We start from the raw sequence: 16710 nt of genomic DNA, 5'->3' as shown, positions 1-16710 counted from the left end.
CTTGTATTTCCCCCTATATACATTTTCAGGTATGTGTATGCCAAGCCCCATAGATAATAGAGGACAGATGGGGTCTACCAGCAAATATCTACTGTCCATGGTCCGCTTAACTCCTCTGCTCTTCTTCTTCTGGACGTTGTATGTCCAATGATAGATGAGCACATTCCTGTAAAAGACAACTATTCAAGAAATAACAACGAGCAGGGAACATTTATTTTCACTTTAAACCTCTGGGGTGCTTTTGATGAACTTGCAGAGTCACAGAATAGTGGAAGTCTTCCAAGGCAAAGATCTCTTGTATTTATTATCTTTAAAAACCGCTTTCCCACCACTTGTGCTCCGTAGGCTCCGTTCTTAAGGCTACAGACAACTTTGCAACAAAAAAAAAAAAAGGCTTAGGGGGGGTGTTTACAGAGATTTCTTAAACTCCGACGACGGAACTGCCTGCCGGATCACACTAACGCTAGTGTGAAAGTACCCTAAGCCTCAAGCACACAACCATATCCGTTTTAAGGTCCACAAATCTCGGTCCAAGTGCCATCCACATTTTTTTTTTTTTCCGTGGAACCATTGACTTCAATCTTTTATCAATCTTTTTCAGGAACGTACAAATGGAGGAGGAAAGCAAAAATAATGTGTCCTATGCAAAATGCGGAGGGCACACTGCAAAATACATACAGGCCTTAGGCACCGATTCCATGTCACAACCCTGTTCACAAGCAGATTTTTGGTTGTGTGGTGGGGGAAAAAAAAAATCGACCATGATAATAAGCGTCAATTATTTCCAGCATAAAATGCAGGGTATGACCTTGTTTTTCTGTTGCCTAAATACATTTGGGATTTTATTCCATGAGAACATGCCCTCAGCGTGATGCAGACTTCTGTGGGATGTGTGCCTACTTTGAAATGCGCCTCGGCGTCGGCCGTGGTCTAGTATGTCATCAGTAGGCTTCGTTGCTCTTTTGTGCGTCGATCCCCTCCACACATAGCTTTAGCATTATACTTGGCGGCAGCGCAGAGCTTAGAGCATTTATGTCCTGGACAAGGGAATGATATGAGTCAGAGGATTGTTTAGCGAGCGTCTGCTTGTTCTTCATCTCTGCAAGCAAGACACTGGGCAGAGTGACAGAATAGTGAAGCTCATCATTGTCCTACAGACAATGATATTCATTTGTGCTCTCCAGACTTTTCTTAGGCGCTTGGAATGAAATGTGGTTGTTATCTATTACGGCTTAGGTAGAGATGGAAGACATTTACTTCAAGCCACAAGGGAGCTGGCTAATAGAGAACAGGCGGGAATGACATACATCTCTGCAGGAGACCGTGCACAGTCGCACCGAAAAAGTGAAGCGAAATTCCGTGCATAAGAGAACTTGATGAAGATGCCACGAAAAGAACAACTTCATGGCGAAAGCAATTAAAATCATGCAAACTGCAAATGAATTCCATAAATCTCTGCATGAGTTCTTTTTAGCGTGACAGATTATTCTAACCGCTAGTGGTCTATAGCCAATGTAGAAACATACAAACTTTATGCAGACTTCACTCTATGTATTGCAAAAGGTGAAATCCGCTGCATTAATTGACATGCTGTAGGCTTAAAGGGGTTGTCTCATCTCAGACAATGGGGGCATATCGCTGCTAGGATATGCCCCCATTGTCTGATAGGCGCAGGTCCTGCACCTATATCGAGAACGGAGCCCCAAAAAGTGGTGGAGGGCGCACTGCTCATGCTCAGCCGCTCCCCGTTTATTTTCTATGGGGCCATCGAAAATAGCCGAGTGGTGGGTCGGCTATTGCCGTCAGGCCCATAGAAGTGAATAGGAGCGGTGGCCGGTCATGCACGATGCACTCCCATTCACTTCTATGGGGGAGCGTTTGGTGGTGGCCGGACCGGAGTCCTCCAGCCACCAATGTGCGGAGCTCCGTTCCCGATATAGGTGCGGGTCCCAGCGGTGGGACTCGCACCTATAAGACAATAGGAGCATATCCTAACGATGAGCCCCAATTGTTTGAGATGAACCAACCCCTTTAAAGAGGAGCCATCACCTCTCCTGACATGTCTGTTTTAGTAACTACATGCAATCCCCATGTAATAACAACATTGGAGCATTTATTCTTCTGACCCAATGATGTACCATTCCTTTATTATTCCTGCTAGGAGTTGTAAAATAATTGCTAGTAGTTTGCAATGAAGGTCCAGCTGGGTGCTACCAGTTAGGGGCGTGTCCCTGCACAGTCTGACACTATCCATTCAGTGCTGCCAGTGTCAGACTGTGCGGCAACCCCCCCCCCCCCCCCCAATATAGAGTTATAAGAATAGATGCTCCAGAATTGTTATTACATGAGGAATGCAAGTAGTTAGTAAACAGACATGTCAGGAGAGGGGAGAGCTCCTCTTTAAAATCCTCATCACAGGTCCATTTACAATGCGGATGACATTTCGTAAAATCTAATCCACTTTGCTGTTAATGTAAAATGCCTGCAGATTTTCCAGGCCATATTACACAGGGCAGAGTGTTGCACAAGCAGCAAAATGGATCCGATTTTACGAAATCTCCTCCACACAATGCCGAAAAAATAGTCTGCAACAGATTTTAGGATCTGTGAAGCAGCTCAATGCAGAGATTACAGCAAACTCAGACTCCTGGGCACTTGCAGAAGTAGAATTTGGCAGAATAAAACTTCATATTCACTCTACTCCTTAGGCTAGTTTCACACTAACTTTACACAAAGTGCAGTGTTTTTTGTCTGGCCGATTCTTAGGCATATTTGCCGGGTTGCGGTCAGATCTCTGCCAGTCCCCATTATAGTTAATGGGACTGGCGGGCATTCACGTAACGTCTGGCAATGCCGAATCCAGAGCGCTTTGGCAGGCTTTTCACTGCCAGAACAGCCTGCAGGATCTCTGTAACGCTAGTGTGAAACTAGGGTTATACTAAAAACTCCACAAAAGATATCTTTGTGCTGCCATCTTCAGTCATTGCCTGGTGCTGTCAGCAGTTTTGCATGGTATAAAACTGCTGACCAATTCCATAAAAAAAAAAAAAAAAAAAAAAAAAATGTATTGTACCAATTTGACGCTGCATGAGCGGTCAGTGAAGGGTGACGAGTGCTTCCCTTTAGTATAGCAAGGGGGTACAGGTTTTATGTAAAAAATCTAACAATACCTGCAGGACTTGCAGATGCTGGAGAACACACCAAGGAATAAAAGGTCTTGGTCTCCTGCAAATGTTCTGCACTACCACCACTCCCCAGTTACTACTGTACCTGTGGGGTAGAACCTTTTAACTCTACAATGCCAGCTCTGAGATAACTGCATGAATACAATGCAGCCTGTTGTTTTCTAGCAAAGCTGCATAACCTAAGGCACTGCACTGTAATGACAGGTCATGTATGAGCTCCATGTATGAAGACAGTAAGGGATTAGATGTGGCATGCAGTGCGCTTAGTAAACTGTACATTACAAATACTGTTACTAAATGACATCATGGATCAAAAATGCTAAACTAAAGCCGTGAGCTCTGGAATGTGAACCTGAAGAACGACTGCTGATAAGTTAGGATTTATTGCATTTACATGCACAATTGTCAGGAAGAAAGTGTGCCTACCCGACTATTGCCTGCTCGTTAATGGAGGTGAAGCATTGCATTTACATGCAGCGATCACCTCCACAGTATGAGGACTCGTGCACACTAACGTATTCTCTTTCTGTGTCCGTTCCGTCTTATTTCCGGACAGTACTCAGAAACATTCATTTCAATGGGTCCGCAAACAAAACGGAAGTTACTCCGTGTGCATTCCGTTTCCGTATTTCCGTTCCGCAAAGAAAAAAGAACATGTCCTATTATTGTCCGCATTAAGGACAAGGATAGGACTGTTCTATTAGGGGCCAGCTGTTCCGTTCTGCAAAATACTGAATGCACACGGACGTCATCCATATTTTTTGCGGACCGCAAAATACATACGGTCGTGTGCATGAGCCCTCAGGTGTCCACATGAATAGTTTTACTCGATAAATGAATGTTTCGCTTGTTTATCGGGTGATCTGCGGCATGTTTAGATGGGTTTGTAGGAATCTGCCCCTCAATCGGGCAGTCTGAAACCTGCCTTTAAGCTGCACCGAGACGCACCAAGGAGGGGCCGGATTGTCGTAATAGAAGCATTCCTTCCTGACAGTCTGTTGCTCGTTAAGTGAAGCTCATCAACTCCACAGTATGAGGATGAGCGATCACTAATGTTATCACTCGTCCCCATACATAATTATTACTCCTGGGCAGCAGACTGCTGGTTGGCACAGCGCAATCTGCTGCCCGGGATCAATGATTGAGGTGTCCGTACCTCCGATCACTTCATATGATGAACGAGCGCTTTTCAGCTTTGGAAAGGCCGATTATCGGGAATGAGTGTTCGTAGGAATGTTCGGACCTGATAATCGACCCGATATTCGGGCCATGTAAATCCACCTTTAGTCTTTTATATGTTTTATACACCTATTGTATGGCCAACATCACAACAGGAAAAATATGCAGTAGGCATGTGCACCTCCTGTGCCTCCAGCAAATTCTGCACATACCTCTGATGACATAGGACAATGCCACCAGGGATCCTATCCCCTATAACTAAATGACTTCTATATATGATGCAATAAACTTGTATACATAAAATGGGATTATGATGCAGTTTTATTTGGTGTACTGGAGTCAAATCTGACCAATTAGCTGAGGAGTGTGGCCGACGGAGCAAAACCGATTCATCAGCCGTATTCAAAGCGTGGATTTTGTGCCTAAAATTCACTTCTTGGTCTGACAGTGGAAAATACTTTGAAATACTCTGAAAATCTGTGAATCAGCAATGCATCCTCGTCAGTGTAGCTTGCAGCCTTCCAATGCCCAGAGGCGCTCTTTCTGGAAGAAAGCACCTATGTTTTACAAGTCCCATGCAACCCCTTTAACATACAATAACTACTATCATATGTGGGTTCCCAAAGGAAATAGAATCACAAACATTGTAGCCAGCAGAACAGTTTGCTCTTTATTGCCAATGTGAGTCAACTGTAAAAATCGGCAAAACCACAGCACTTATTTTTGTGTAAAATTGAGTGATGACTTCCTTCTTAACTATGGAAAAGCCCCTGTAACACGGACTGTAATCCTGTGTCTGGTGGGAACCATAAAGAGAACTCAGTTTTCACCTAATTTTTTAAATATATTTTTTACTTGGTGTCTGATGTTTTTAGATGTCTACACCAATTCCTCACTCCTGCAGGTATCACTGCTATAATGACACTAGCCTTCTGGTCATCACGTGCCAGACCTTCATTGTTTTCTGGAGATGTTAGGACAGTAATATCAATATATTTTACCGTTTCTCTAATAATCATTGCTTCCAATTATTCAATAAACAAACTACTAATTTCCCCTTAAATAATAGGGAAGATTTACTAATAGATCTAATATTTAAACAGTGTGAACTTAAACCTAGATGCTCCAAATTTATCAAAGTGGCTGGATGATAAATTTGGTGCATCATTGGACAGTTTTTCCCAACTTTAAGCCACCTATTAAATGGCTTATGTTAATGCATATTAAACCATACCCCTTACTCCTTAAGCCAAGCCCCTTGATGAAAAAGGCACACAAAAAGTGTCTAAAACATGCAACAAATGCAGCGCAAAGCATGTACACAAGTTTTTTTGGTGCAAATTAAGCTTAAATTCTGGCACAGTTAGTGTAGTAAATTTCCCCTAATATCTATCATCAGCACAGAAACAGGTTACAATAAAGGAAACGTCAAAGGCTACTTTCACACTAGCGTTCGATCGGATCCGTTCTGAACGGATCCGCTCATATTAATGCAGACGGTGGCTCCGTTCAGAACGGATCCGTCTGCATTAGAACTTAGAAAATTTTTCTAAGTGTGAAAGTAGCCTGAGCGGATCCGTTCAGACTTTACATTGAAAGTCAATGGGGGACGGATCCGCTTGAAGATTGAGCCATATGGTGTCATCTTCAAGCGGATCCGTCCCCATTGACTTACATTGTAAGTCGGAACGGATCCGCTCGCCTCCGCACGGCCAGGCGGACACCCGAACGCTGCTTGCAGCGTTCAGGTGTCCGCTCACTGAGCGGAGCGGAGGCTGAGCGCTGGCAGGCAGATGCATTCTCAGTGGATCCGCCTCCACTGAGAATGCATTAGGGCCAGACGGCTGCGTTCAGGGCCGCTCGTGAGCTCCTTCAAACGGAGCTCACGAGCGGACACCTGAACGCAGGTGTGAAAGTAGCCAAAAACTGCTGACTACTGTTAAGGAGGAATAAACATTAGAATTTTTATTTACATAGCACCAACATATTCCATACTGGTGTGTAATACACTGTGTGCTGGTTAAGAGTGCAATCCCATGGGTAATTTTTCCCAGTGATGCTCGCAATCTAAAGCTACTTTCCCTTTTCTCTACTGATATCCGTCATAGCATCTCAATAGCGGAAGAAAACGCTTCAGTTTTGTCCCCATTTATTGTCAATGGGGACAAAACTGAACTGAACAAAATGGAGTGCACCAGAATGTATTCAGTTCCGTTTCATTGCGTTCCCATGATGCACACAAAAGCGCTGCAACCGTCATGAAACACAATGTGGCGGATCCTTTTTTCAGACACATCTTGTTCATTTGGGATATAATACAACCGGATCTGTTCTGAATGGATGCAGATGGTTGTTCTATATACGAGATGCATTTTTGCTGAACCCATGACAGATCCAGCAAAAAAGCAGATGTGAAAGTAGCCTAACCTACCTATCTCAGGTAAAGCTTTTTAGGGACCATTTCATAAGAATGAAATGAATATTAGCATATGATTGGAGTACCCTGAGGAATGGAGTACTCCAGGTATGAGCAACCTCTGGCACTCCAGCTGTTCTGATACTACAACTCCCAGAATGCTTCATTCGCTTCTACAGGAGTTATAAGAACTGCTGAGCAAGTGTGCATGGTGTGAGTTGTAGTAGTTTCACAACAGTTGGCATGCTGAAGGTCGCTGACCCCTGGAGTACTCATACTGCACATGAAAATAACAGTATCTTCTGCAGGTTTCCTCCCATATACTGATGGGTTAAAAATGGACTTCCTCTAAAACTGGTGTGTGCATGAGATATGAAAATTTGGATTGTGAGCCATGCTGATGACGGGGTCTGAAGTCAGTGGATATTTTCTTTGAACTGTGCTGTAGCATATTTTAGTATAATATAAATAATACGAATTAAAAAACAAACTATAACATTCAACCAGAGTTTCGAAGGGGATGTTTTCGTGATGACAGTCCCTTTCCATATGCCCTATTTGGGTACGTGAAGATTATCGAGGGAGCGTTCCCCCCTTCCTGTACCAACCAGAAAGGAGACGAGCTAGCGAAGAGAAGCTCTGTCCCTGGCAGGTCCCCCATATTCAGGTATAATATGGTCAGCCATTCATCTGAATGGCTGCCATGTAATAATAAATATTATATGACTGTATGGCTAGCTGCGTCTTTGCTCCGGGTTTCAGAAGCCACACTGGGGTTGAGACAGCCCCTTTAAATCTCTGAATCTACGGCAGTGCTCCCTGACCTTGGGTACCTTGTCAACCACATTCAATATTAAAGGGATTATCTCACAAAAAATCTCACCTATCCTGTTGGATCATCCAAAGAACGAGGGGTTCCTGAGTCCCATCTGTGAATGGAGTGGTAGTGTGCATATTGGTCTGTTGCCCAATTTATTTCTATGGGATTAACAGACCGCCATCTACATTACCCCGATAGAAGTGAATGGAGCAGTGGACCGACAAGCACACTAGAGCTCCATTCAAAGAGGGATTGCAGGGGTCCCAGTGGTCAAACGCCCCACCATCCAATATTCAGAAATGTAGGGGGAGACATTAACTGTTGAGGAACAATAAATCATGAAATTGTGAATATTTGCAGATTTCAGTGTGAGCTTTGAAAATTTTTGGGTGTGTGTGTGTTTGGATATCACTACAATATTGTCCATGTACATGTCCTATTTTGGTCAGCGTATATGGTCATGCTCATGGATCCTATGGTGACCCAATGGATGGGGACGACTGCTTTTATAGATGTGCACTTGGATTGAATTTCTCATGAGTGTTGCGCTTTTGGGCTGAATGGGCGCATTCCTGTTTTGTTTTTTTTAAATAAATATTTCACTTATAGTTTGTATAAGAATAAAAAATTCTTTACATGTCAATCAATACATATACGTGGAGAAATGGCAGAATATTTTTTCTGCACACTGATGCACTTTTCCCCAGGTTTGGTATCGCTATGGACACGGTCGTATTGTGGGCAGGACATTTTTGAGAACGGAGCTAAACAACTGACAATATCACAATGTGTACACAGATCAGACCTGTCAACCGCTCTTTTTTTTTAACTGATCACCAAAGAACGATTAGTGTGCAGCCTACTAGGACATTTACACTATAGTGTGTGGCCTACCGGAAAATTTACAGCATAGTGTGCGGTCTACCGGGACCTTTAAACTATAGTGTGTGGCCTATTAGGACATTTACACCATAGTGTGCTGCCTAATAGGACATTTATACTATAGCGTGTGGCCTATCAGGACATTTACACTATAGTGTGCAGCCTACCGGGACAGTTACCCCATAGTGTGCTGTCTTCCGGGAAATTTACACTATAGCGTGTGGCCTACCAGGACATTTATACTATAGCGTATGGCCTATCAGGACCTTTATACTATAGTGTGTGGCCTACTAGGACATTTACACCATAGTGTGCGGCCTACCGGGAAATTTACAGCATAGTGTGCGGTCTACCGGGACCTTTAAACTATAGTGTGTGGCCTACCAGGACATTTACACCATAGTGTGCAGCCTAATTGGACATTTACACCATAGTGTGTTGCCTACTGGGACATTTATACTATAGCGTGTGGCCTATCAGGACATTTACACTATAGTGTGCAGCCTACCGGGACAGTTACCCCATAGTGTGCTGTCTACCGGGAAATTTACACTATAGCGTGTGGCCTACCAGGACATTTATACTATAGCGTATGGCCTATCAGGACATTTACACTATAGTGTGCAGCCTACCAGGAAATTTACACTATAGCGTGTGGCCTACTGGGACATTTATACTATAGCATGTGGTCTACCAGGACCTTTATACTATAGTGTGTGGCCTACTAGGACATTTACACCATAGTGTGCAGCCTAATAGGACATTTACACCATAGTGTGTTGCCTACCAGACTATTTACACCATAGTGTGTTGCCTACCAGACTATTTATACCATAGTGTGTTGCCTACCAGACTATTTACACCATAGTGTGCGGTCTACGGGGACCTTTAAACTATAGCGTGTGGCCTATCAGGACATTTACACCATAGTGTGCTGCCGAACAGGACATTGTGAAGCCTACCAGGACATTTACCCTATAGTGTGTGGCCTACCACGACAGAGAGAAACCTTTTAAGGATTTTACCACTAGTATAATGGCAGACTCTACTTTCATGGATATGGATGTGTCCTTCAGAATGGCAGCTTTCAAGCCATCAGGTTATTTCTTTCATTTTTAAAATTTAATTGGAGAAGTGAGAGATGGAATTTTTTAATAGCTCCTTGTCTGTCCTTCCATTCTCAACAGTTTACAATGGGGACACTTTTGCAGTCACCATGCAGTTTGATTCCTTCATATAAGCTTGACTAATGTTGCAACAATAGTAATTCTGAGTGACTTATTTATCACCCTGATAAAACATATCTCCCTCCTAAACATCCCATGTTGTGCCTGATACGCAGACCTCCACTTATTTGCCGAATATTATTACAGCACCACAGCATTTCCTTCAGGAAAATGATGACCTCATCACGCTGACAGAACCCAGAAGAGGTCAGGGCAGGGTGCAGCCAAAACATGGAATTTGGGGGAGGAAACTCAAAAGGGAACAAGCCTGCTGAAATGTTCTCACTGCAGCCGGGTATCCAGCTATTTAAAGCTTGAAAGTTAATGCTTATTTAAATACAGGAAGCTTTACTGGTGGGCACCTCAGAGGTTGAAGAAGAATAGGGCAACTGGATATGAATTCGACCAGCTCCAATTCTCCATAGAATTTGTTAGTTCAGATGGTTTTCTGTGGCTTAAAGGGTCACAGAGTTTTCATAAAATATTTGATATGTCATAGAAACATATCAAAAGTTTGAATTGGTCTGAGTCTGAGCGTTGAGACCCCCACAATCACTAGAACAAGGAGAGACAATTGTTTACATATTGCGCTACTGCAGACGGGCACATAGACTTTCTATTGAGAGATAGCATGATATATATGTGAGCACTTCTCTCCCCTCATTCTAGCGATCAGTGGGCATCCCAGCGCTTAGCCCCCACTGATCAAAACGTTTAAAAAGTCTCTATGACATATCAAAAGTTTTTTTTTTAACTCAGTGAAAAGTGCATGTGTATTAATGCAAAAAAAAAGGTACCACACATCACTGACTGAGATAAATATTAAAGGGGTTATCCCATCTTAGACACTGGGGGCATATCGCTAGGATATGCCCCCATTGTCTGAAAGGTGCGAGGACCCGCACCTACAAGGAGAACAGAGCGGAGAAACTTGAGGAGGGCGCACTGCGCATGCGCAGCCGCCCTCCATTCATTTCTAGCTGGCTTGGCTATTTACGTCGGCCCCATAGAAATGAATGGGAGCGGTGGCCGCGCATGCGTGGTGCGCTCCCATTCACTTCAATGGGAGAGGCGGGGAGCTGCGCCTGGTGGTGGACGGACACCGGTAAACCCAGGGTCCTCCAGCCACAACTCTCCCCGGCTCCGTTCTCCTTGTGGGTGCGGGCCCCAGAGGTGGGACCCGCACCTATCAGACAATGGGGGCATATCCTAGCGATTTGCCCCCATTTTCTAAGATGGGATAACCCCTTTAAATGGTATCTGCTCCCTAAACGAAGATACTCAAGTTGAGTGAGCAAAAGAAAATAACCTCTGGTGCTTTGTGCTGGTGGGAAATATTTAGCAGTAAATGTTTCAGCGGTGTTACCCTTCACATACATCAGGTGCCCCAACTATGTTCTGTACAGTACAAATCTCTGGCATAAGCAATGCACTTTGAGCATCAGCCATGCAACTTGCCAAAGGGAGAAAGTGTGTGAAATGTTGGCTGTGCCATGGGATATTGCAAGATTCTCCTCTGCTACAATACTGGAAGCAAATGGTGGCAGATGTTCACTTGTTCATATCAAAAACACTTTAGGCATGACTAATGCACAGAGTGCATCACTTAAGTGGTCATTAACTTTTCAAAAAACTTTGCATTAATCAATAGTACAAGCGACCACAAGAAACTCTGTAATAGGTTTTATCGGTGAGAAATGTCTAGTTCTCCTGTTATTAGCTGCCACTTGATTTTCACTTTGAAAAATGCCCCTTTCGCGTCCTGGACGGGATCATCTCTGTAAAAAGCTCACATTACACATGTCAATGCAAGTCTATGGAGAAGGGAGGGGAAGGAGTGAGGAGGAACTGAGGAGACACACAGAGAAGCAGGACTGCACAACTACATAGCAAGGTTATATCTCATTGCAAGTGCTTCGTTCACAAAATTCAGTATTTCTTTGTAATGTCCTCCATTATCCTGGTGCTTCTTCTGAGTGACTGCGAGACAGTTAGGATGGAAATGTCCCTCTACTTTCTGTTTGTGCAGTGGATAGCACCTAGTCTCCACCTACCATGTCTGAGAGAACTGCAAACTAGATATTCAGCAAGCACAGGGGAAAATTCCCTATAATGCCAGATACAAGTCATATAATGGCCAGAAATAGTGTTATTCTTCATGTACATACACTGTACTACTGATTAATGCAAAGTTTGTTGAAAGCTTAGTGCTGCTTTAAACCAATTAGTTGTATTAAATGGGGGATGTATACTCTTGTAGTTACCTTGTTTAGAAATTTCCTGAATTACCAAAAATTCATCTAGGGTAGGACAGTAAGGAGGGGGGAGATGCAGCTGCAGTTCTTCAGTCAAACAGCATCAGAGAGGGGGAGGGTGGAGCAGCAGGGAAAGCTTTATGATTGGATCGACACATCTCTCTTACATTGCACCAGGTAGAGTCCGTCCTCAGCAAACATTAAAGGATCACATGTGTTCATGCACTGCTGAGGCCATTGACTGGCTGCAGCGGTCATGTGAATAATGAACATCAAGTGATCGCTGCAGACCCAGCAGTGGTTCGGAGCGGCTGTGCTGGACCAGCAGGACATTTAAAAGGTGAGTAAGGTTTCTAGTGCCTCCTCTAAAAAATCCCCTTTAAGGAGGGATTATTTATTCTTGTAAACAATGGGCATGCTTAACCCAAGGATAGAGCTAGTGGCTAAAAGATGCTAGAGTAATCATTGCGGCGGTCAAAGAATGCTTGTCACCATCAGTGGTGCACCTAGCCAAACTGAAATGGGGCCCCGCCCCCCAATGCCAATTTCTTACCCTAACCCCTTTGCCACAATGAAAGCGCTCATTGCCCATGGCCCTTCCGCTGCCCCTACCTGGTGCTGCCTGAGGCGATCGCCTCACCTAGCCTCATTGGTGGTGCACACCTGGTCACCATGGCTTTCAGGCTATTGCTCCCCAGTGGCAGCGTGCAAGCGATAGTCTGAGACTGTACTAATGCTGCGAGGGTCCAGGATGACTGTCTGGTCAGGGCGCTGGAGAGTCACTTTAAAAAAAATACATTATAAATGTTTGATCAATATGCTTGTCCTTACACTCCAAGCCAGAAATGAACAAATATACTATAATTACGTACAGAGAGTAACCAATGAGTACATTATTGTACTATGTGGAGATAAATATTAAGAAAGCCTAAATTAAGATACGAATTTCATTTTTAAAGAAGATCCATCCAGCAGCTAAACCTCACAGAGTCCTTTGCTCATGATGTCATCCTTAAAGTTATACTGAACACTTGGGTTACACAATTACCCATTAGAATAAACATTGCCTTTTACATGCGCTTCCTGTAAGATAAGTGAGTCATGCTTCGTTTTCTTTTTTTCTCTCTCTTCCCCTGCAAGAAAACCCTTGAACATTAGCTGTTCGTGAACTATAGGATCCTTCGGCGCCCTGGCACAGAGTGGGTTAAATGCTTTGCAAAGGGATCAGTCTTCAAAAATTCCCAAATCAATGAGACATTTAGGAAGAGTCCAGGGTCTGCAAGTCTATCTCTACTGGACAGGTTTTTCAAGTGGTTGAGTTAAAGGTGAATGGAGACAGTAAGGATTATCAGGGTTTATTTTAGCTTGCAGTCCTGGAGCTGCACCTTATACTGTAACATATGGAAGTCTTTCGGATTCAGTTGACGATGATGACATTGGAATGTTAATAGAAATGTATGGCTGTCATCTTCAATGCCTGAGCTGTACATAGAGAGGAGTGAAGGTACTGGTCGGTGGTTAGCGCTGGAGTTTGAATCCATTTGGGACAACATCTGCATGGAGTTTTGTATGATCGCTTACACTCCGAAAACATACCGGTATGTTACTCTACTCTCCCATGATAGTGGCACTAGGGTGTGTACACAGCTTTAGAATATGCTGGGGCTATATAGATAGAGGGGGAATGAATGTTTCTCAATGATTTCGATAGGTGGACTCTTTACAAAAACAGAACCATTGGTTCACACTAAGTTTTTGGGACAAGGTTTTTCACCTAAACCAGAAGTGGATCCAGTATGAAGAAGACATATACGTCCTTCCTTTATATTTCCCATTCCTCTCGAATCCAATTATGGCTTTGCCTGAAAAAACTGTAGGGAAATCTGCCTCAAATCCTCCCACAAAAAACTCAGTGTGAACCTACCTTAAGGTGCAACATGTTTGCCACTCCCCACCTCGTCTACTAACAGGAGCAATTTGAGTCCCAATTCCACAGAAAAATGAAATGTGAAAAAACGTAACCTAACCACCCCAATAATTTCCATGGAGAACCTTCTGTCAATAAAGTCATCAAAGGCAATCCATTTCTTCGGTATGGCGAAATATACCGTACGTGACAACAGATGGCCTGTGATCAAACAGGCAATGCCACACCCGACCAAAAGAGAATCCTGCATGAATGGGGAACTACAAGTCCCTGCATGCCTCTGCTCCACATACATTTCTCAACATCTGGAAGTTACTTACAGTTCTGGCTATCTATGGTAGCCACAGGAAACCTTTTAAAGCAGGGGTGCAGCACCAATGAGGCCAGGTGAGGCAAAGGAGGGGGGGGGGGCAGCCGAAGGGCCATGGGCTGAAGGAAAGGGTCTAGGTTACAAATTGGCATTGGGGAGGGAGGCGCTGTATCAGTTTTCGCTTTAGGCAGCAGAACGGCTAGGTGCACCTCTGTTTCAAAGGTTAGGTTTGCGGCACTGTCATCTCCAGGATGTTATGGGTTAAGGGAGGCACCACAAGACGCTGGTCTGTTATAGTCTCTCTATATGTGCATGCTAGTCCTTCTTCCATTCTCTAGTTCTGGGGGGTATAATTACGGACACCACACACAATGTATAAAGAAAGCCAGCCTGAAGTACAAAGTACAGGTCTCCCTGGATTTCCAGTTATGGATGCTATAGGTCCAATTAGGGTCCATTCTGCTAATTTTCCACCATTTAGGTGGGCTTACAAAAGCTAGGGTGTCTAAATACATCATTTAGTTCCCAGCCATCACCATGATGGGATGATGCACTTTTGCAGGTCTTGCAGACAATCATTTCAATCCCTGACACACATTGTCCTTACAGATGGTCATTTTAGGTCCTACCCTTCTGATAAAACTGCTTTGCCTTAACCCAGGTTTGATTCTTGCACAGCAAGAACAGCAGGGAAAAAAAAAAGAGAATAGTAAAACCACCCTCCATTACCTATCTGCCAGGGATCAGGTGCTGGGACAGTATGGAGCTGTTACCATCCATTCCTAGAGTATGACAGCTCAGGGCAGCTGTTCACATCCAGGAAAGTCCATACCTGTCCATGCTTAGAACGGGTATAAGAAATGCCAACCCAGGACCTTGGCACAGAGGAAGAGTCCTGGACAATGATCTTACCTTTCCTTCTGCAACTTTCCAAACTAGAGCAAGGTTGGAGCAGAGCTGCTGCTGGGCTGCGCTTCCCTGTGTGCTCCTCTCAGTACAGGGGATAATGCCTCCCAGTTGCCCTGTCAATTGAATTACACCCCCTTGATGTCTCCTCTCTCTCTCTCCCTCAGAGATTGAGAAAGCCTTAATTGGTAAAATAGCAAAGTGAAGAAGAGGGGGGGAGTTTATGGCAGCCTGCAGTTTAGTAGAGAACCCCGCCTCCCCCGAGCTTTGGGATGAGGTCAGCCTTCATTTTCTCAGAAGCCTGAATTTCTGCACAGCCTCAAGGCAAAAAAGGGGATGCCTGCTCCCAAGGAATTTAACCCCTTCAGGAGTGGTGGGCATATAGAATTTGGCAGGAGGTTGTGATTGCATTTGGGAAGTGGCTTCCCCCCACCTAACAGCTGCATGATATGTACCCAGAGACAAGGGGCAGGAGATCTTCATCCATGTTCAGGAGACCCTACAGATCACAGAAGTAGATATGCCTGGTGCTTGCTTGTCACACTGGCCATTCTGCTTTATTTACCTGGGATACATTGATGAAAAGTGTTGTATCCCCTTTTCCTACACAGACTGATTCACATGGCTGTTCTCGGTCCAGGAAAGACGGTCCCTGTGTCCTCCGCAACTCCCAGACCGACCCAAATGGACGGCATCATAGTGTTTTATAATGCAGTTAGTTCAGATCAGGGGAGCCGCGTTTGGTCCGGGAGATGTGGCCGACACCTGGACCGTCTTTCCCAGCCCTAAAGCATTTTTCACACATCTGTGAATCACGGATGTGTGCCGTCAGTGGTCTCCTCAGACAGCACACGTATCCATTGACTTTAAAGCGGACCTGTCACCGGGATTTAGTGCATAGAGCTGAGGACATGGGCTGCTAGATGGCTGCTAGCACCTGAGAGGAGTCCTGTCCCTGGGCAATAAAAGCACACAGAGCTATGGGGACTGGATATTGGGATGTGCTAGCGGCCATCTAGCAACCCATGTCCTCAGCACTATACCCCAAATCCCGGTGACAGGTTCCCTTTAAGGGCTCATGCACATGAACGTATTTTTTTTTTTCACTGTCCGTTCCATTCCCGTATGTGGAACCATTCACTTCAATGGGTCAGCAAAAAACAGAAATGACTCAGTTCCGCAAAAAAAGATAGAACATGTCCTATTCTTGTCCGTTTTGCGGACAAGGATAGTCATTGTTGCAATGGATCGTCAAATAAAATGGATCACATGGGCCTCATCCATATTTTTTTGCGGATCCATGTTTTGCAGACTGCGAAATACATGCGGTCGTGTGCATTCACACATCACTTGTTTTCCATGGGTGGTCGATGGCGACATCACAGAACCATGCCCTATTTTGTCCATGAGTACAGATCCCTCACACACATATATTCTATAGGTCCATGAAAACACACTCACACGGACAGCATCCGTTTTTGATCCGTAGTTTTCGTGGATTGTTGATAAAAATATTCTTTGGAAATTAATTTTCAGCATAGTAGTGTCAGTTGAATACGGATAACACACACAGAACAAAACACGGACACAAGGACCAAACATGG

The 16710-nt window shown here is 44.2% G+C and overlaps 1 protein-coding gene across 2 annotated transcripts in view; it reads right to left on the bottom strand.

Annotated features, from left to right (window-relative positions):
• Positions 1-15273, bottom strand: part of FLNA (filamin A) — a 118103-nt gene extending 102830 nt beyond the window's left edge. The window contains exon 1 of one of the 2 annotated variants that reach the window (XM_044268710.1): positions 15113-15273. The gene's annotated coding sequence lies outside the window, so the exon portion shown is untranslated. The remainder of the gene's footprint in view (positions 1-15112) is intronic. The other variant, XM_044268705.1, reaches the window with a different exon arrangement.
• Positions 15274-16710: the final 1437 nt, after the last annotated feature.

This window comes from Bufo gargarizans, chromosome 9 (assembly GCF_014858855.1).
Source record: "Bufo gargarizans isolate SCDJY-AF-19 chromosome 9, ASM1485885v1, whole genome shotgun sequence".
NCBI classification, from domain to species: domain Eukaryota; kingdom Metazoa; phylum Chordata; class Amphibia; order Anura; family Bufonidae; genus Bufo; species Bufo gargarizans.
Note: the sequence above shows the minus strand (reverse complement) of the source record. Positions and strands in the feature narration are given on the sequence as shown.